This window comes from Bubalus bubalis, chromosome 4 (genome assembly GCF_019923935.1).
Source record: "Bubalus bubalis isolate 160015118507 breed Murrah chromosome 4, NDDB_SH_1, whole genome shotgun sequence".
NCBI classification, from domain to species: domain Eukaryota; kingdom Metazoa; phylum Chordata; class Mammalia; order Artiodactyla; family Bovidae; genus Bubalus; species Bubalus bubalis.
The window spans coordinates 56,112,770-56,133,594 of NC_059160.1; the positions used below are offsets into that span (position 1 = coordinate 56,112,770).

The 20,825-nt window shown below is 39.0% G+C and overlaps 1 protein-coding gene and 1 pseudogene across 4 annotated transcripts in view; one reads left to right on the plus strand and one right to left on the minus strand.

The window, feature by feature from the left end:
* Positions 1 to 20,825, plus strand: part of ANKS1B (ankyrin repeat and sterile alpha motif domain containing 1B) — a 1,160,059-nt gene that overhangs the window by 38,320 nt on the left and 1,100,914 nt on the right. The gene's annotated exons all lie outside the window — the stretch shown is intronic.
* Positions 15,063 to 17,011, minus strand: LOC102391269 (annotated as a pseudogene).

The following is a 20,825-nucleotide window of genomic DNA, read 5'->3' on the forward strand; positions in this document are numbered from 1 at the left end:
ACAAAAATTAGTAGCAACATTTTTTTTTTTTTGGACAGGAAAGAGCCAGAGAGAAGGAGGAAAAGGAGCTAGTAAAGAAACAAAGATGCATAAAATATTCTTTAAATAAATATTTATGAAGTGCCAATCATGGAGCTTTGTTAAGTCTACTAATGTTCCAGAGGAAATGGAATAATATAATAGACATGGTAGAAAGCCTCCCCAACATCCATCCATTCTACTCCTCCCCTGTTTCTGTCATGAAGGTTGACCAAAATGGCTTACTCACATACTGGCAGCAGGTATTGTCAGGTGTGTGTAAGGCTGATCTGTTGATTGGAGTGCTTATATGTGGTCTCTCTAACATGGCAGTGTCAAGGTACTTGGATTTCTTATGTGGCTTTAAAGTGAGTGTTTCAAGAGAACCAGATAAAGCTGTATGGCCTTTTCTGACCTAGCCTCAGTAATCACACTGTCAGCTCAGTTGCATTCTCATAGTTACAAGCAACCTAGCAAGGCTGACTGATTCAAAGGAAGGACACATAGATCCTACATCTCAATGGGAAGAATGTCAAAAGATTTGCAGACTGTTTTAAACCCTCCAGTTACCATAATCATATACATTTGTTGAATGGTTTTAATGTATCAGGTATTTTGATAAACACTTTATATGAATTACCTTATATACTCCTTACCATGACTTTATGAATTTTTTGCTACTTTATAACCATTCTGTAGATAAAGAAGGGAAACCTTGGAGAGGTTATACAACTTGCCCATGGTCACACAGTTAGTAAATGATGGTCTAGACTTATACTCAGTTCTCTTTGATCCAAGAGTCTGTAGACTTAACCATCACTAAGCCGGCAATTTATCATAAGAGAACAAAATTGTGTTTTAGATACTTCATTCCTGGAAGGGAGATTAGTTGGAAGCCATTATTACTATCAGCTGCTTGTTTTATCTGTCATTACAGAAGGTAATCAATGGAAGGAGTGAAAAAGTAGGAGAGGGAAGGGTATGTGTTGTTAAATATTGACAGGAAAAAATGTAACATTTTTAGGTTAGAATTTCTATGATTCTAATGATTTTCAGTAACTTTGTTATTGGTTCAAATTATTGACCATCTTCACTCTTCATCATTTGTCATCTACCATAAAGTCTTAGTTTATTCATTCAGAGCGTGTCACAAGTCCTTTGGTCTGAGCTAGATATGCTTTTGGTATTTAAAGACAGAATAAAAAATATTAGGCTTTCTTCTCTTCTCTACCAAAGGCACACTTTTTAGCTTCTTATTAGACTGAGAAAGATTTGAGGTGTGGGTTCTCTGAGTTTTCATATCAGGGGTTGGCAAACTATGGGTTGTGGTACAAGCCTGTAGTTTGCTTTTTGTAAATAACATTTTAGTGGAACATAGCCATACCCATTGATTTACATATTTTCTATTGCTGCTTTTATGCCATCATGTTGGATAGCTTTTGCAGAGACTGTATGGCGTGCAAAACCTAAAATATTTACTATCTGGCATCTTATAGGAAAAGTTTGTAAACCCCTTATAGGAAAAGTTTGTAAAGTTTTGTGTAATACAGGGCCTATTTAAGACACTCTGTTGCATATGTGAGATGCTTAGTGCAGGTCAGGGTGTAGGGCTAGGGCAGACTTGCCAGTCATATTATTGTATGTCTTAGTAGGAGAGATCAATGACTAAGTCAATTATTGGTGCATATTACAGGTCTGAAAAAAGCAGCGATCCAGAGGCCTCTTGAACGAATTCTAGCAAATAGGATAGAATAACCATTTTAGAACAAAGCTACTCTGTTTTGTACTGTGGGCTAGATGCTCATGAATTTGGTTCATGAGATATTATTCATAACTAGAAATAGCAGGTGAGAGACCAGTATGTGACTCTTGTCCCTAACTGAGGCAAGAATAGAGATCTGTTGTTGTTCAGTCATTCACTTGTGTCCAGGTCTTTGTGACCCCATGGACTGCAGCATACCAAGCTTTCTTGTCCTTCACCATCTTCTGGAGCTTGCTCAAACTCATGTCCGTTGAGTCAGTTATGCCATCCAATCATCTTGTCCTCTGTCGTCCCCTTCTTCTGCCTTCAGTCTTTCCCAGCATCAAGGTCTTTTCTAATGAGTCCCCTCTCCACATCAGGTAGCTGAAGTATTGGAGCTTCAGCTTCATCATCAGTCCTTCCAATGAATATTCAGAATTGATTTCCTTTAGGATTGACTGGTTTGATCTCCTTGCAGCCCAAGGGACTCTCAAGAGTCCTTCTCCAACACCACATTTCAAAAGTATCAATTCTTCAGCGTTCAGCCCTCTGTTACGGTTCAGCTCTCACATCCACACATGACTACTGGAAAAACCATAGCTTTGACTATATGGACCTTTGTTGGTAAAGTAATTAGTGTCTGCTTTTTAATATTTTGTCTAGGTTTGTCATAGTTTTTCTTCCAAGGAGCAAGTGTCTTTTAATTTCATGGCTACAGTTACCATCTGCAGTGATTTTGGAGCCTGAGAAAATAAAGCCTGTCACTGTTGTCAGAGATCTGTAGGTTATTCTCAATTTACCCTTCTTTTTTTTTTTTTTTTGTTCTATTTTTTCCAAAAGCCTTATAATATTTTTGTTTTGTTTTGGGCTTCTGTAGGCAATGGCACCCCACTCCAGTACTCTTGTCTGGAAAATCCCATGGATGGAGGAGCCTGGTAGGCTGTAGTCCATGGGGTCGCTAAGAGTCAGACACGACTGAGCGACTTCCCTTTCACTTTTCACTTTCATGCATTGGAGAAGGAAATGGCAACCCACTGCAGTGTTCTTGCCTGGAGAATCCCAGGGGCGGGGGAGCCTGTTGGGCTTCTGTCTATGGGGTCGCACAGAGTCGGACACGACTGAAGCGACTTAGCTTAGCTTAGCTTATGCTGATTTTAAACATTATTACATTTAGTGTCCCTTTGTATCCAGGAGATTTTTTGGTTTACATTATTGTGCATTTCATTTATTCTCACGCCCTATTTAGGACATTGTTGTTTCAGCCATAGGAGTGACCCAGATGTTCAGAAACGGCATCCAGAGAGAGATACCTCCAGGCACTGTTGGCACATAATCGAGTTATGGTTATGCTTTGTACACTTATCCTTGGGCATGTTCTCAGGATTTATTTAGAGTAAGTATATATTCTTTCCAGTGATTTTTGCTTTTATTTCCTTGGTTTTGGAAATGTGATTATGCATTTACTAATGTTACAGGAATGATTTTCTCACATAGCTGTAAATATTTTATCTACCTAAATTGTCAATGAAAGTACTTTTTAACTGTTAATGATTTACAAAAATCCTTTTTTATTGTGTGTAATTAGAGGAAATTAAAACAACTCTCTCTTAATATGCAATAAGAGTTAATTTAATTAGTTGCCCATTTGGAAATAGGTTATTGATTCACTTTTCCTGTACACATAAAAATTAAACAAAATAACATAGTGTATCTTCTTTTACAAAGGAGAAAACTACATTACTCTAGGCATATATTTTGTCCCACATTTTGTGTTTTACAAGTAACTAAATGAATTTACTCTTTAAAAAGTGAGCATTAAATAAATACAGTGACAGGCGAGTACTTGGTATCTTTCTCACTGTTGAATAATAAAAAATAAATCTTTTTAATTGCTTTTTTTTAGTTACATTTATGCTCCTGAAAAAAAATTGTGCTAATATATCATTTCAATTTCTTGTGAAAATATTTGTGCTACAATGAACCTGTGATGATGGAATTTCTGAGAGAATGATGGTAAGAACCTTCAGATGGTATGTAGGCTTACTGTAATTTGTTTATGATGAATAGAAGTCCCCAAACAGGGGCTGTGTGTGTTTAGTCATTCAGTCCTGTCTGACTCTTTACAACCCTATGGACTGTAGTTCACCAGGCTCCTCTGTCCATGGGGATTCTCCAGGCAAGAATACTGGAGTGGGTTGCCATGCCCTTCTCCAGGGGATCTTCCCAACCCAGGAATCGAACCCAGGTCTCCCACATTGCAGGCGGATTCTTTACCGTTTGAGCTACCAGGAAAGCCCAAATCAGGGGCTAATTGTCATTTAAAAGAAGATTATTTAAAAAAGGGTGTATGTATGTATATATATATATATATATATATGAGGTGACAGATGTGTTAATTAAACTTGATGGTGAGAATCATTTTACAGTGTTTATGTTTGTCAAATCATCATGCTGTATACTTTAAATATTATAATTTTGTCAGTTATACCTCATACTTAGTACTTAATAGGCCTGGTGGCTTGTTCTGATAATTTAGTCAGGAAATGGAAACTGCTTGCTCTCTGAGAATGTACATAGTAAGAATATGCAGCTGATCTTTGGTTTTTGATCTGTTGAATCAAGTTACTGGCCGTTTTGGCAATATTGGCAACAAATTGGAGTTTGAATCTTACAAAGAGTATGAGTGTGTGACTGATTCTGGTGTATAAGCTAGGGGTTTCATATTGCCAGTGGTGATCTGATGTTTAGAATGCTTGCATTTACCTCTTATGATCTGTGTACAACTCGACTCATGTAAGAAGGAAGATATATATGGTTGTCTGTTGCTCGGTAATAATATTACCGTAAACTTCCCTGGTGGCTCAGTGGTAAAGAATCTGCCTGCTGTGCAGGAGATGCAAGTTTGATTCCTGGGTCAGGAAGATCCCCTGGAGAAGGAAGTGGCAACCAACTCCAGTATTCTTGCCTGGAGAATCCCATGGACAGAGAAGCTTGGCAGGTACAGTCCATGAGGGTGCAAGAGTCGGATATGACTTAGTGACTAAACCACCACTAAGCCACCACCACCATATGTAGGTAAACAACAAGGACATACTATATAGCATAGGGAACTATATCCAATGTCTTGTAATGACCTATAATGGAAAAGACTTTGAAAAACAATGTATATATAAAGCTGAATCACTTTACCATACACATGGATTTAATACAACTTTGTATATTAGTCATACTTCAATTTAAAAAAATGTTAAAAAAAAAAAGAGTGCCACAGTCTTACAAATCATAATCACATACAGGTAATCACTTACCTCCTATCACCTTTGCCAAATTGTTTGAGTTAGATACAAGTCCCTGCTCATACTAAAGGGTAGGATTACTAAGAGTTAGGGATCATGAGTTCACTTAAGAGTTTCTGCTATAAAAGGGAAAAGAAAACTGGATTATCTTGCCCTCAGGATTTTCTTTTGACCTATTATAAATAACCTGAAGGCAGGATTCATGGTTGATTCATTCTGAATCTTTTGGGCTTCCCCATCACCTACCTACTAGATAGTGTTTTATATTTAGTCGGGACTTGGTTGGTACTTGTAGGCTTAATTAATTATTATCCTATAAAGCTGCTATCAAAGAAAGTGGATTCCCTTGTACTTGGCTTGACAGTCTGACTCTTTGAAAGTTGAAAGCCATTGTTTGTGAACTGAGACTGTTAAAATTTTAATTATTTCTAGCAAAGTCTATTTTATCATCTCTTCCATTAAACAGTAATTTTAAATAAATCCCTCCTTCTCAGAAAACAGCTATACTAGTGCTCTATTTAAAGCTGAATACAGATTACCTTGTTAACTCAATATAGCAATGGTAATAGTTGTCTGAAAAAGATCTTGAATCTTATGCCACATTGTTATGAGAGACTAACAGCTATATAAGGTGTTCCTTCTTTTCATAGTGTTTTGTTTCTTTGTCTGTCAACATAATGTTTTCTTTCCAAATCAGCAGGCGAAACTAGCAAGTGTTTTTTATTTTTGTCTGTGAGAAAAATTATGAGCTGCCAGATCAAAGGAAAAGCATCTCTAACTCTGAGACTTGTGCTTCTAAAAAATCATATTCAGCATTGTAGAAATATTAATTATGTGTATACTTAATATCCATATGGCCCTAGGCAGACATTTTGAAAAGCCGTGTCATTTGCAATTCTTTTTCCTTGGATAGATAAGGTGGAAGCTAGATAACTATAGAATGCCAACAAACAGTTTTATAGCATGAACTAACACAAGGTCAGAAAAAAAAAGTCCAGCAATGAGGGGCAAATATGCAACAAAGATTTTGGGTCTTTGTGGAATGAGGGAAGACCTTTGTAAGTCAATATTAATCTAATAGTAACAGAGAAACTAGGCAGGAGTACAATATATGATAATCAGAGGTAGGGATGGTTCATGTTGAATGTGAAAGAGAGGCAAATATTCCCACTTGTTAAATACAACCACATAGTAAATGGTACCATGAATAACCAAAGAAGACACAGTTACCAAATGTGGTGAGGTCCTCAGATGCAGCCGTAATTATGCATATATGTTAGGAGGGAAAACTATTTAGATGAATTTTGGTATAGTTCTGAAGAGATTTTATTTTTACCTTTTGTTACCATCTGTGCTAGGCAGAGTCTAAGATGACCTCCAAGATTCTTATTCTCTGGTGTGCTTGTTTGGTATGGTCCTCTTTAGTGGCTCCTATATAATCCTTTTCATTTGAATTTGGGCAGAACTTGTGAATATGTTGAGTCATCATACCTGTAATTAGGTTACAACTCAGTCCGCTTTAATAAAAAACCTGGCCTGATCCAATAAGGTGAGCTTTTAAAAGGATTTTTCCTGCAGTTCAAGAAATTCAATACTTGGTAGCATTAGAGGGCCTACTGAGGGGACCATGTGGTGAGGAATTGGGGGTGACATCAAGGGGCTGAGTGTGGCTTCTGGCTGACAACCAGCAAGAGAATGGAGGTCAGTCTTAACAATGGCAAGGAACTGAGTTCTGAAACAACCAGTGATCTTGGAGGAGGATCCCACACTCTAGATGAAACCATAGCCCTGACAGACACTGATTTCAGCCTAGTGAGATCCTGACCAGAGGACCCAGCTAACCCAGACTCCTTACCACAGGAACTGTGAGATGATAGATCTGTGTTGATGTAAGCTGCTAACCATGGAGTAATTTTTATTTAGTCATAGAAAAGAGTATGGCACCTTATATATAGTGTACATATCTACATTAACACTTTTCTAAACACACTCCATCTCTTTTCAGCTTTGTTTCTATACTCAGGTATTCTCTTCCCTGGAATGATTTCTGTTATAAAACTGTTCTAGCCTTCATTTATGGCCCATCTCATGTGCCATCGCCTTGTTTATAGTTTCTCTATCTGTGTAGATGAAAACTATCTCTTTGTCCCCTGAATCTGTAGTGTTCTTTGTATCTTTGTCATGTCACTTACATATTTTAATTGTATAAGAATTATTTGTATTCATGGTTTATGCTTTTTGTTTTAAATTTGTTTATTGATTTAAATAGGAAATATGTATTTTCAAATATTCCAAATATTCTAAAAGAATATTTCAAAATATTCTTTTGAAAGAATGTATGATGAAAAGTGTTTTTAGTCCAGTTCACTAGTCCCCTAGTCCTTTGGTTCAGAGGTAACCTTTCTTTTCAGTTTTTAATGTATCCTTCTGTAGAGTTTCTATGCATCAGTTCAGTTCAGTTCAGTCTCTCAGTTGTGTTCGACTCCTTGCGACCCCATGGACTGCAGCACACCAGGCCTCTCTGTCCATCACCAACTTCCAGAGTTTACCCAAACTCATGTCCATTGAGTCAGTGATGCCATCCAACCATCTCATCTTCTGTCATCCCCTTCTCCTCCCACCTTCAGTCTTTTCCAACATTAGGGTCTTTTCAAATGAGTCAGCTCTTTGCATCAGGTGACCAAAGTATTGGAGTTTCAGCTTCAACATCACTTGTTCCAATGAACACCCAGGACTGATCTCCTTTAGGATGGACTTGTTGGATCTCCTTGCAGTCCAAGGGACTCTCACGAGTCTTCTCCAACACCACAGTTCAAAAGCATCAATTCTTCGGCGCTCAGCTTTCTTCACAGTCCAACTCTCACATCCATACATGCCTACTGAAAAAACTATAGCCTTGGCTAGACAGACCTTTGTTGGTAAAGTAATGTCTCTGCTTTTTAATATGCTGTCTAGGTTGGTCATAATTTTCCTTCCAAGGAGTAAGCATCTTTTAATTTCATGGCTGCAGTCAACCATCTGCAGTGATTTTGGAGCCCAAAAAAATAAAGTCAGCCACTGTTTCCCCATCTATTTCCCATGAAGTGATGGGACCAGATGCCATGATCTTCGTTTTCTGAATGTTGAGCTTTAAACCAACTTTTTCACTCTTCTCTTTCACTTTCATCAAGAGGCTCTTTAGTTCTTCTTTGCTTTCTGCCTTAAGGGTGGTGTCATCTGCATATCTGAGGTTATTGATATTTCTCCCGGCAATCTTGATTCCAGCTTGTGCTTCATTCAGGCCAGCGTTTCTCATGATGTATTCTGCATAGAAGTTAAATAAGCACGGTGACAGTATACAGCCTTGACGTACTCCTTTTCCTATTTGGAGCCAGTCTGTTGTTCCGTGTCCAGTTCTAACTGTTGCTTCCTGACCTGCATACAGATTTCTCAGGAGGCAGGTCAGGTGGTCTAGTATTCCCATTTCTTTAAGAATTTTCCACAGTTTGTTGTGATCTACAGAGTCAAAGGCTTTGGCATAGTCAATAAAGCAGAAATAGATATTTTTCTGGAAATTTTTGCTTTTTTGATGATCCAATGGATATTGGTAGTTTGATTTCTGGTTCCTCTGCCTTTACTAAATCCAGCTTGAACATCTGGAAGTTCACGGTTCACGTATTGCTGAAGCCTGTCTTGGAAAATTATGAGCATTACTTTACTAGCGTGTGAGATGAGTGCAATTGTGCAGCAGTTTGAGCATTCTTTGGCATTGCCTTTCTTTGGGATTAGAGTGAAAACTGACCTTTTTCAGTCCTGTGGTCACTGCTGAGTTTTCCAGATTTGCTGGCATATTGAGTGCAGCATCATCTTTTAGGATTTGAAATAGCTCAACTGGAATCCCAACACCTCTGCTAGCTTTGTTCATAGTGATGTTTCCTAAGGCCCACTTGACTTCACATTCCAGGATGTCTGGCTATAGGTGAGTGGTCACACCATCATGATTATCTGGGTCATGAAAATCTTCTTTGTACAGTTCTTCTGTGTATTCTTGCCACCTCTTCTTAATATCTTCTGCTTCTGTTAGGTCCATACCATTTCTGTTCTTTATTGAGCCCATCTTTGCATGAGATGTTCCCTTGGTATCTCTAATTTTCTTGAAGAGATCTCTAGTCTTCCCCATTCTATTGTTTTCCTCTATTTCTTTGCACTGATCACTGAGGAAGACTTTTTTTTTTAATCTCTCCTTGCTATTCTTTGAAACTGTGCATTCAGATGTTTATATCTTTCCTTTTCTCCTTTGCTTTTGGCTTCTCTTCTTTTCACAGCTATTTGTAAGGCCTCCTCAGACAGCCATTTTGCTTTTTTTAATTTCTTTTTCTTGGGGATGGTCTTGATCCCTGTCTTCTGTGCAATGTCACGAACCTCCATCCATAGTTCATCAGGCTATCAGTTCATCCTGTCTATCAGATCTAGTCCCTTAAATCTATTTCTCACATAGACAAGTATATTTGTATATATGACCTCCTTCCTATCTATACAAAACTAGCATAATATTTATCCTCTCAGTTTATCCTCTCTTCTTCATTGTGAGATGTATGAAGAATCCATGTCTTTTTCTTTTTTATATTAATCTTCTGAGATACCTTAGTATTTAAGACCTCCTGATTCTAATCTTTCCCATCAAACCTTTCATTGGTGTTATTTATATTAACTCAAATTTCATTTTGACAGACTGTTTGATTAAAATGTTTTCCTTAAAATGGACTCAAAACCTTTCTTAACGTTTCACTATTAGGGTGTGAAAATACCAGAGACTTGTAACTTTAAAACATGTTTATTGGGGACTTCCCTGGTGGTCCTGTGGCTAAGACTCCATGCTCTGAATGCAGAGGGCCTGGGTTCCATAGCTAGTTAGGGAACTAGATCTCACATGCTGCATGTAAGACCCAGCACAGCCAAATAAAAAAAAAGTTATATTTATTTGATTAGAGGAATCACATGGGTAAGTATTTCTGAATAGGATATTATTATTAGCAGATACACCCTTTCTACCTTCTCTGGTAATTCTTTTGCTACTTTCTTGACAGAGTGGTTATTCTGTGAGGTCTTATGGGGTATGGAATTGGGAACACTGCATTAGGATCAAGGGTTTTCAGTTTATATAAGAATTTGTGAAAATGTAGTTCTTTGAACTGAACTGAACTTTATTATCAGTTCTTATGATGCTATTGGGCAAGTGAAGCTAATAATATTTTCTGCATTTCAAAAAAGTTAAAACACCAAAAAACCTAACTTTTCTAATTGATACACATGATTCTGGAGCCTTATATTTTGTTAAAGCTTTTACTAACTTATTTACTTCTTAACATCTAGTTGTCTTGATTACCTCATTAAAAGTATTAACTCTTTCCATGCTTCCTATTTCCTCTCTTAACTTGGTATATCCGATTCCCTTTCCTAATTGGTGAAATTCGAATGAGTGAAAAAGAAAAGTTACCTGGAACTATGATCCTGATGGTATTTAAAACCCCTCATGACTAAGTTCTTATCAAGTTTGTTTTTAAAGTGCTTTATGTGTGTTTCCTTCTTTCTCATGCTGTTTTTATTCACAGTTGTGCTGCTTAGCACATCATTCAGGAAAATACATACAATGATAATAGATAAATCAGATATTAAAACCATTACTAGCAACTTTAGAAATTAGTGAATAAAAACTGAGTATCAAAGATTATGTGTTTCTCTCTGAATTTTAGTTATGAAAGCCATCATTTTTCCTATGTAATAGGATAACATTGATTTTATTGAATAAAAATTTGGGGACTAGTTTATTTTCCATATGACTTGTGTATTAATGGTTCATAATAAATGTGCTCTCTATAATAAGGATTCCGTGATTTGTAAGAAAATAATAAATTTCAGCCTTCCTCCAAATGAGTTTAAGAAAATACTAAACTTAAAACTTTGTTTTATGTTATAAATACCAAAATGATATTTATTGATGACCCCATTTTATAAATATTATGGTTTTCCTGAAAGTTTCACTGATCACAACACTTTATAGAATTTTTTATTACTGTATTATATTTTTTAATATAACATTTTTAATGTTATAACATTAAAAGCTCCAGATAACCTGGAGCTCATTATGGTTTTTAATTGTGCTTTCTAATTTAAAAAGTCCCTTATAAACATTAGCAAAGAGAGAGTATTCCTGGGTAACCTTTGTGTTTTAAGTAGCCTCAGTGTTAGTGATGTTTTTAGGGCAAATATTGAACACATGTAATATTTTGAATAATATCAATTTATGAAAGTTTATCAATTTATCTAGTGATTATAGAAACCACTTGAAGTTAATTTGTTCAATTATGTAAATTTCCATAATGATTTGCACACAATAGGGGTGGCTCAGAGGGTAAAGTGTCTCCCTGCAATGCAGGTGACCCAGGTTTGATCCCTGGGTCTGGAAGATCCCCTGGAGAAGGAAGTGGCAAACCATTCTGGTATTCTTGCCTGGAAAACCCCAGGACATAGATTTTGGACAGAGAGATCTGGTAGGCTATAGTCCATGGGGTTGCAAAGAGTTGGACAAGACTGAGTGACTTCATTTTCACTTTCCTGGCTCCAACCAACTGAAACCTAATTCAGATCAGTTTAGGCCAAAAAGAGAATTTATTTACTAATGTGACTGAGATTGAGAGGCAAGGTGAGGCTAAGCTTAAGGAATGAATGGGACAAGGGAGTTGGGTATTATCAACAGGGCCCTTTTTTCAGCTCTAGCTTTTGCCTCTGTGTGTTTACTTTGTTCTCTTAGGCCTGATTACTGTGCATGGCTGCTGATAAAAAGGGACATTAGTCAACTCTCTTTCAGTTTCTAAATTGAAAAAAAAAATCTCATTTGTATGTGTAGCTTTTTATTGTCTCAGCTTGAATCAGATGTCCCTCCTTTCCCATTGGCCAAGCAACAGTGGCCTAGAGGATAGAAAGGATTTTCAAGAAGATGCCAGTTCATATTCTAACTACATAACTAGAGATGGGGTAGGAATATTTCCAGTAGGTTGTGGGATGGGGGTTGGGGGAGATGAGGAAAGGGGATGATAATCCCAATACCTTTTGAGATGGGAAAGAAAGGGAAAGGTTTGGAGCATGTATAGCTGTTTAGGAGAGATGCTTTAGCAAGAGTCAATAGGAGGTCATTTGAATTATGTATCAGTCAGGGTTCTCCATATTAACAAAATCAGTAGCATGATACACACACACACACACACACACAGACACGGTGGTGGTTTAGTTCCAAAATCATGTCTAACTCTTGTGACCCCATGGACCCTCCTCTGTGCATGGGATTCTCCAGGCAAGAATACTGGAGTGGGTTGCCATTTCCTTCTGCAGGGAATATTCCCCACCCAGGGATCAAACCTGCATCTCCTGCATTGCAGGTGGATTTTTTACTGCTGAGCCACCAGGAAAGCCCACATATATCCATAGTAAATATAAATATAAGGAATTGGCTCACATGATCAAGGAGGCTAAGTCCCAAAATATGTAAGGTGAATTGACAAGCTGAGGACTCAGGAGAGCTGATGGTGTAGTTCCAGTGTGAAGATCAGTAGGCTTGACCCAAGAAGAGTCAAGTGTTTCTGCTTCAGTCAAAAGCAGAAAAAAACTGATGTTCCTGTTTGAAGGCAGGCAAGCAGGAGAAATTCTGTCTTACCTGGGTGAAGGCCAACCCTTTTGTTTTATTCAGGCCTTCAACTGATTGGATGATGCCTACCCATATTAAGGAGGGCAATCTGCTTTACTCAGTCTACTGATTTACATGTTAATCTCATTCAAAAGCATCCTCATAGAAACACCCAGAATAATGTTTGACCAAATCTCTGGGCACCCCATGCACAGTGAAGTTGACACATACAGTGAAACATCACAAGGTGCTACATGGTAGAATACGGGTTGGGCTGTGTTTTGTACTAAATAAACGGGTTGGGCTGTGTTTTGTACTAAATAGTTCTAATATAGAGCAAGTTTAAATTATACTGATAAGCATTAGATATATAAATTGGCAAACCTTGTTCTTCTGAATGTTTTTCATTTTTATTATAGCCAAAACATAGTAACACTTTATCATCCTATAAAATGGGAAGATATTTGGAATGTGAAATGGAGTATATAAACAACCAATCTTATGATAAATGAAACTGGAGTCTACTGGCCTAAATACCTGCTTAAAAGCCAACCATGTAAATTTGGGATATAAATCTTCAAAAAAAGAGAATACATCTATTGAGGAACTTCCTTGGTGGTCCAGTGGCTAAGACTCCATGCTGCCAATGCAGGGGACAGAGTTCAGTCCTTGGTCTGAGAACTAGATCCCAGTAAGCCACAACTAAGAGTTTGCTTGCTTCAACTTAAGATACCACATTCAGTTAAGTTCAGTTCAGTTGCCCAGTCGTGTCTGACTCTTTGTGACCCCATGGACTGTAGCACGTCAGGCTTCCTTGTCCATCACCAACTCCCGGAGCTTGCTCAAACTCATGTCCATCGAGTTGGTGATGCCATCCAACCATCTCATCCTCTGTCATCCCCTTCTCCTCCTGCCTTCAATCTTTCCCAGCTTCAGGGTCTTTTCTAAGGAGTCAATTCTTTGCATCAGGTGGCTAAAGTATTGAAGTTTCATCTTCAGCATCAGTCCTTCCAATTAATATTCTGGACTGATTTCCTTCAGGATTGACTGGTTGATCTCCTTGCAATCCAAGGGGCTCTCAAGAGTCTTCTCCAACACCACAGTTCAAAAGCATCAGTTCTTCAGTGCTCAGCTTTTTATAGTCCAACTCTCACATCCATACATGACTACTGGCAAAACCATAGCTTTGATTAGATGGACGTTTGTCAGCAAAGTAATGTCTATGCTTTTTAATATGCTGTCTAGGTTGATCATAGCTTTTCTTTCAAGGTCCTACGCTGCAACTAAATTTTCTCCCAAGATCCTACATGCCACAGCTAAAAAAGATTTTGCATCCCTCAATAAAGATTGACAATCCCACATGCCACAGTTAGGACCTCGTGGAGCCAAATAAATAAATAAATATATAGATATTAAAAAATACATCTATTGAGTTAAAGAAGTAGCTGAGAATTTCTTTGAATGTTAGATATGATTAGAGAGTATTTCAGTTTGTAAAAAATTAAAGTCAGCTTTAATTTAATTGGGAGAAAAGGGTGCCTGTTAGGTGAGAATTATGTTATTAACTTTGTACTGAAGTGAAGTGAAGTGAAGTCACGTCACTCAGTCATGTCCGACTCTTTGCGACCCCATGGACTGTAGCCCACCAGGCTCCTATGTCCCTGGGATTCTCCAGGCAAGAATACTGGAGTGGGTTGCCATTTCCTTCTCCAGGAGATCTTTCCGACTCAGGGATCGAACCCACGTCTCCAGCATTGCAGGCAGACGCTTTAACCTCTGAGTCACCAAGGAAAAAAACTTCTGTTTTATTGTATTCAATGGGTAAAATCAATTTATTTGAAACAATTTACCTTTTCTTTTGCAATAAAAATTTTTAATTAGGTTATGTACATTGGTTTTTCAGACATAATGCTGTTGCACACTTAATAGATGTAATATAAGCATAACTTTTATATACACTGAAAAATGAAATAATTCATGTAACTCATTTCACTGTTGTGGTTTGGAATTGAGTCTCTCTGAGGTATACCTGTGAATGCTGTAGGCTTTGCAGGTCATGTCTCTCTTGTATTCTGTCTCTCTTGATTCTGCCATAGATCATATGTAAATGAATGGGTGTGGCTATTCCGGTAAAACTTTATAGAAGGAGGTGGGCCAAATGCCATAGTTTACAGATCCTTATCTGGTCTAGTGCTCTCAGGCTAGCAGAGAAAAGAGGAGGGGAGGGCTGGATGGCAGATTGACCTAAGGTGCCTGGTTCAGAGGGGTCCACTTACAGGGCTGTGCAGCCTTCACACCTTTGCCATGGGACAGACAGGTTTGTGGATACCTAAAATGACTACTGCCAGCCCTGTTGCATGGCACAGAAGGAGCAGGTCAGCTCACCAGGCTCAAGGCTCTTTCCCTCAGCAACTTTGGGATCCCACTTAGCTCGCCTTTTTCTGTGCTCTTGCGTCTTCTAAGTCAGAATGTCTCCAGTAAGAGATCGGCCCCCAAATTTCTCATCCCTCCTCTTGTGAAGGACAGGTGGCTGACATAGTGACCAGTTGGCTCTGGTGGCTCTGGGATCACTGAAGTTCTGTGTTTCTGTTACAGGTCCCTATTTCTCTGTTAGGTATAGCCCTAACATTCTCCAGTACATGTAACCCCAAGCCTAGTTGTGTGGGGAAGTGCAGATGGGACTGCTCACATAAGCATGGCCCACCCTCATCAATAGCTGGCCTGGGCCCAGGGCTCCTGGGGAGTGACTCCTGCTGTGAGAGCTCCCTGGGTACATGTGGCCCTTGGGCTGTGTACTCGCATTCTTCTTTAAAGCTGCTCTGGGCTAGGCTTACAGACCATCTGCTTCCTTTGTTTTGACATGTGACACAACAGGCTGTGAATTGTTGTTCTTGGCAGAGAGGGCAGGTCAAGGCAAGCTGACAGTACTGGGGAATGAAGCAGAGTTTATACTGGTCCCATGGGACCCCATAGTAGGAACATTCTGACACTAAGTCACTGTTGAAGGATAAGACCTGATGCTCATCGAAAGCAACCAGCTTCCCTATGTAAAAGCCATCAGGTAACTCCTCCAGGTACTTGTGGACCACCCGTGAGCTGGAACACTCCTTTCACATTCCCTTACCATTGAGGTTGATTGAACCCCACTCACAACAGATGCCACAGTGCAATACATCAGCACCCTCTTTTTGAAAAGTTCTAGATTTTCATCAAAGTAGCTGGGGAAGTAACTGAATTTCCTGATGTCTGGGGCTGAGCAGTCCTAGAATTGTCCTATTTTGCTTTCATAGGAGTTTTTGCAGTCCAATAGGATTATATCACTTTCTTCTTGATTTGCCTGAGACAGAAACTTTTCTACTTTGTGAAGTTCACCTAGGGATAAATGGGTTCCAGGCTTCTTGTAGGAGGTCTTATTGGGACTGATCCCCATGGGCACAATTTCTTCAAACTCACCAACACACAGTTCTGAAAAACAGCAAACTCTTCCTTTGCTGGTCTTAAAATTGTCCTTACACATGTAATCCTCACACAATGGGCAGTAAAGCATCACTTCTCTGTGGAGTCTGGTGGCTAATCTGCTTCCACCAACCATCCCATTCATTCCTTCCATAGCAAAACAAACTAGTAGCGGCTCTCCAGAGTCCCATGATGAGCATTCTCAATCACATCCAGGCTCCTTGAGAAAGAGGTGAAGCCTCTTTCTTGGCTTGCCTGTGAAGTGCAGGTGCTGACACAGAGCTGTCTGCCAGGCACAGACCCAGTCAGGATCCTTCAGGTCACAGTAGCGGTAATAAAGTAGCAAGTTCCCCTTCATCATTGCCCCCGGTCATTCATCAGCTCATCAGGGCTAAAGCAGCCTATATCAGGGAGCCAAGCAGACACTTCATGGTTATGGGTAAGGTCCTCTATGAAAGGGTTCCTTTTGTCTGCAGGCTCAAGACTCTTGGAGGTGCTCAGTGTCACAGCCAGCTGCTTTAAAGCAAGTGGTTTGGAAAACCTCATCAGCATGTTGTGTTGCCACATGTCTGTGAATGCTGATTGGGTCTGTAAGCAGTTGCTGATTCCACCATTTTTCTTTACATTTAAAAGGAGGTGCTGGAACTTCTTTAGTTTTGACAAAAGGGCAAATGCCTTTTTCTTTGCAAATGAGTATTTCTTCTTTGTAATGACATCTAACTCTGCTTTGAGTCTGCTACTGGGGTTGATAAGACCTGTATCTTTCAAATCCAGGTCTGAAAACCTTAAAACACAGGCCTGCAGGTCATCTCCTTGGTCTGGTGGAGTGAAAGAAGGCATCTGGTTTGGTTTCATCAGTGGGGAGATTTCTTTCCGTTAACTATGTCCTCACTCTGGAAGTTAGGCCATTGACCTACCTCTTAAATGGGCTGATCAACCTTGCTCCTTCAGGATACTCTTAAAGCTTAACACTGTGTCATCAAGCACAGGAGAAATATTTATAGAGTCTAGCCCCAACATGACAAAGCAGGACAGAGAAGAGAGGATTTGGAGCTGAGATACAATAAGTTGATAACTAGCACACCCCAGATCTAGTGTTTGTTTTGATTTTGGTGCTTAGGATTCCTGGACCGTGTGTAGATAGTATAAATTTAAAGCTGAAAGTCTTGAGGGTAGGTTATAGTCAAGAATTCTCAGGAAGACTTTTTTCATTTTTCCCAGAGCCCAGGCTGAAGCACATTTCTTTTCATCTTGTATGCTAATGATACCCAAGCAGATAGTCCTCTGAAGGTATCAGCTTTCTACAGAGATTTGGATCTCATCTGGTCAAAGGCTGTAAAAACCCAATCCCATTGGTTATCTAACTGGAAAACCTTTCCAAGGTAAATTGCAGGTAAGCTCTTGAGCTTATTGCTCTGGTTTGCAGTTTCATTTTTTTTAGGGATTTCTTTCACATTCTCTTGAGCTCCTAACTACACTTTTCTATCCATACAGGGTTTTATTTATTTGCTTTGTCTTATTTCTGTGCCAGTGTAAGCCTTCTTTCAACCACTTTCCCATCCTTTGTCATCACCTTCAAAGACATCTATTTTAGGTGTTGAGAATACAACAAAAGAGACATATCCCAATGTTCTCATGGAGCTCATCTTTTTAAAGGGGAAATAAAAATAGATAGCATATTACTCTATTAGGTGATGATAAGTGTTATGAATAAGAGTGAGGTAGGATAAAGAAATAAAGTAATGAAGATGCTGTTTCATAGAGGTCAGGTTAGGCCTTGCTGATAGGATGTTGGTTGTTGTTTAGTCGCTCAGTTGTATCCAGCTGTTTTGCAATCCCAGCGTATTGGTAGTGTAATGTCAAGTTCTGTAAGTGTTAATTATACATTTGTATAGTTCATATTGATGTCCTAAGTAATGTTAACTCATAAACTGAGCTAAGAGATTGGATATTGCTTCAATAACTCAAATATTAATATGTTTTAAAAAGATAATGGGGAAATATCCTGAGGACAATTCTTTGAGTACTGTCAGTCTTTAATATTTCCTATTATAAATGCTGCCAGTGTTGAATAATAAATGATCTATAAGATAATACACTATGCAGTGTTTTGACATGCATTATAAACTCATCATCTTTTCCAGACTCTGTTGCTCCTCCTGTATTCACTGCCTCTGTTAATGGTGCATCACCATCTATCTTGTTCTTTATGTCATTAGTTTGCTTTTTCCCATTCAGCATGCATCTAAGTACCTGCTTGTGTTATTAGATGCTGAGAATCAGGGCAGGTAAACTAGAATGAGGTAAGTGAAGTACTTGCCTTGGGTAGAAAATTTAACAGGATGCGAAAAAACCCTCGGTAATCATGATAAATACTATTTTAATGCAATGTTTTAAAAAAATCAATGTATGCAAAAAATCCATAATGAAGGGATTCAGATATGTCGTTGTTACCATTAAGTGACTCAGTCATTTCCAACTCTGTTGCGACTCTGTGGACTGTAGCCCAGCCAGGCTCCTCTGTCCATGGGATTTTCTAGGCAAGAATACTGGAGTGGCTTGCCATTTCCTTCTCCAGGGGATCTTCCCGAGCCAGGGATCTCTTGTCTCCATGTCTCCTGCATTACAGGTGGGATTCTTTACTGCTGAGCCACTGGGAAGCCCAGATTCAGCTTTGCCATGACATAAGCCCAAAAGTGAGTGCCTCACTTTCCAAACCTAAGCTCTGCCTCTGCTGACCATGTAATGGAAATACGTCATAGTGTCTGCCCATAAAGAGTTTATCAGTAGGAGGAGAGAGATGTGACTAAAGTACAAAAACAAAAGTCCACTAAGGTAGAAATAAAATAGGGATTCAAATAAGAAGTTTCTTCCAAGGGGATGTAGGGATTAGGAAAGAACCTGGGTTGTCCTAGATGTCTTTCTTCCTTGTGCTATGAGTTAAGTCTCTCAGTTGTGTCTGACTCTGCGACCCCATGGACTATAGCCCACCAGCCTCTTCTTCCTTGTTTTACCAAATTTTGACTTCCTTTCAAAAATCCCTTTTGAATATATCCTTTCTTTTTCTCCAAACCCTCTCCTATTTAAAATCCTTTAATAATTATCAATCACCTTCTTTATAAAAGCCTAAAAGGTATCCAAAACATTTAATGATCTCAGCTTTACCTTTATCTTGGCATTCTCCCTGGATTCAGACTTATACTCTGGTTCTCCAAATGGCTTTGTGTGTGCCATTTCCTCTTCCTAGGAAGTCATTGCTTCTTTTCTCCTCACAACTAAATTCTGTTCATACTTTAGCACTCAGCACAGACATTGCCTTCCCAGGGGCTGTGGTTTACATGTATGTGTCTTTGGTGCCTAACATAGGCAGTTAAGATTTGTAAAATATCTAGATCGTCCTTGGTGAAAAAGAGTTCACACTTTTGTGCCCATGCACAGAACTTCCATCCTGGCCACCATGTTTGCTCTATAAGCATCAACATGGTTAAGGACAGAGGCTGTCTGATAATAAGATGGATCATGTTTTCCACCTAGATGCTCATTTACACTTTGTGTCTACTCTGTGTACTCCTATAGTGTCATCTGCATGCTTCTTTTACAGACCTCTTTGTGTCTGATTATCCATTATTGCTCCTTCCAGGCTCCTGATCAATTAGCAGAGCTATTAGCCATTGACCAATAATTCATATATATCCTTACCTCAAACCACTTCTCTTTCATACAAAGATGATGAACCTCTGCCTGATGTTGGAATTTTCTTTCACTCCTGTCCTTTAGAATAGTGATACTCAGACTGACCATGTGAAGGACTTTTTGTTTTGAGTCATCATGATTGATCATTTTGTAAAATATAAAATCACACACTTGGTTTTTGCGATAATATAAAGTTATGACCAACCTAGATGGCATATTGAAAAGCAGAGATATTACCTTGCCAATAAAGGTCTGTCTAGTCAAGGCTATGGTTTTTCCTGTGGTCATGTATGGATGTGAGAGTTGGACTGTAAAGAAAGGTGAGCACTGAAGAATTGATGCTTTTGAATTGTGGTGTTGGAAAAGACTCTTGAGAGTCCCTTGGACTGCAACGAGATCCAACCAGTTCATTCTGAAGATCAGCCCTGGGATTTCTTTGGAAGGACTGATGCTAAAGCTGAAATTCCAATACTTTGGCCACCTCATCTGAAGAGTTGATTCATTGAAAAAGACCCTGATGCTGGGAGGGATTGGGGACAGGAGAAGAAGGGGACAACAGAGGATGAGATGGCTGGATGGCATCACCGACTCGATGCACATGAGTCTGAGTGAACTCCGGGAGTTGGTGATGGACAGGGAGGCCTGGCGTGCTGCGATTCATGAGGTCGCAAAGAGTCGGACACGACTGAGCGACTGAACTGAACTGAACTGAAAGTTGATATAAATGTTTTCAACTGTGTACTCTCACTGTTTATACTTGTGTATATATAACTTGTTGTGGAATGATAAAAAACAGTTTGTGAGCTTGCTTTCATCTGTGGACCACATTTTAAGTAACACTGAAGTAGTTCATTCGTGCATGGGTTATAGTGTAATAGTGTATTTTTATCTTGTACCAACATATCAAATGGATCCATCTGTGAGCTGTATGTTTTCTGCAGCAGCCACTCTTTGAGAGTTG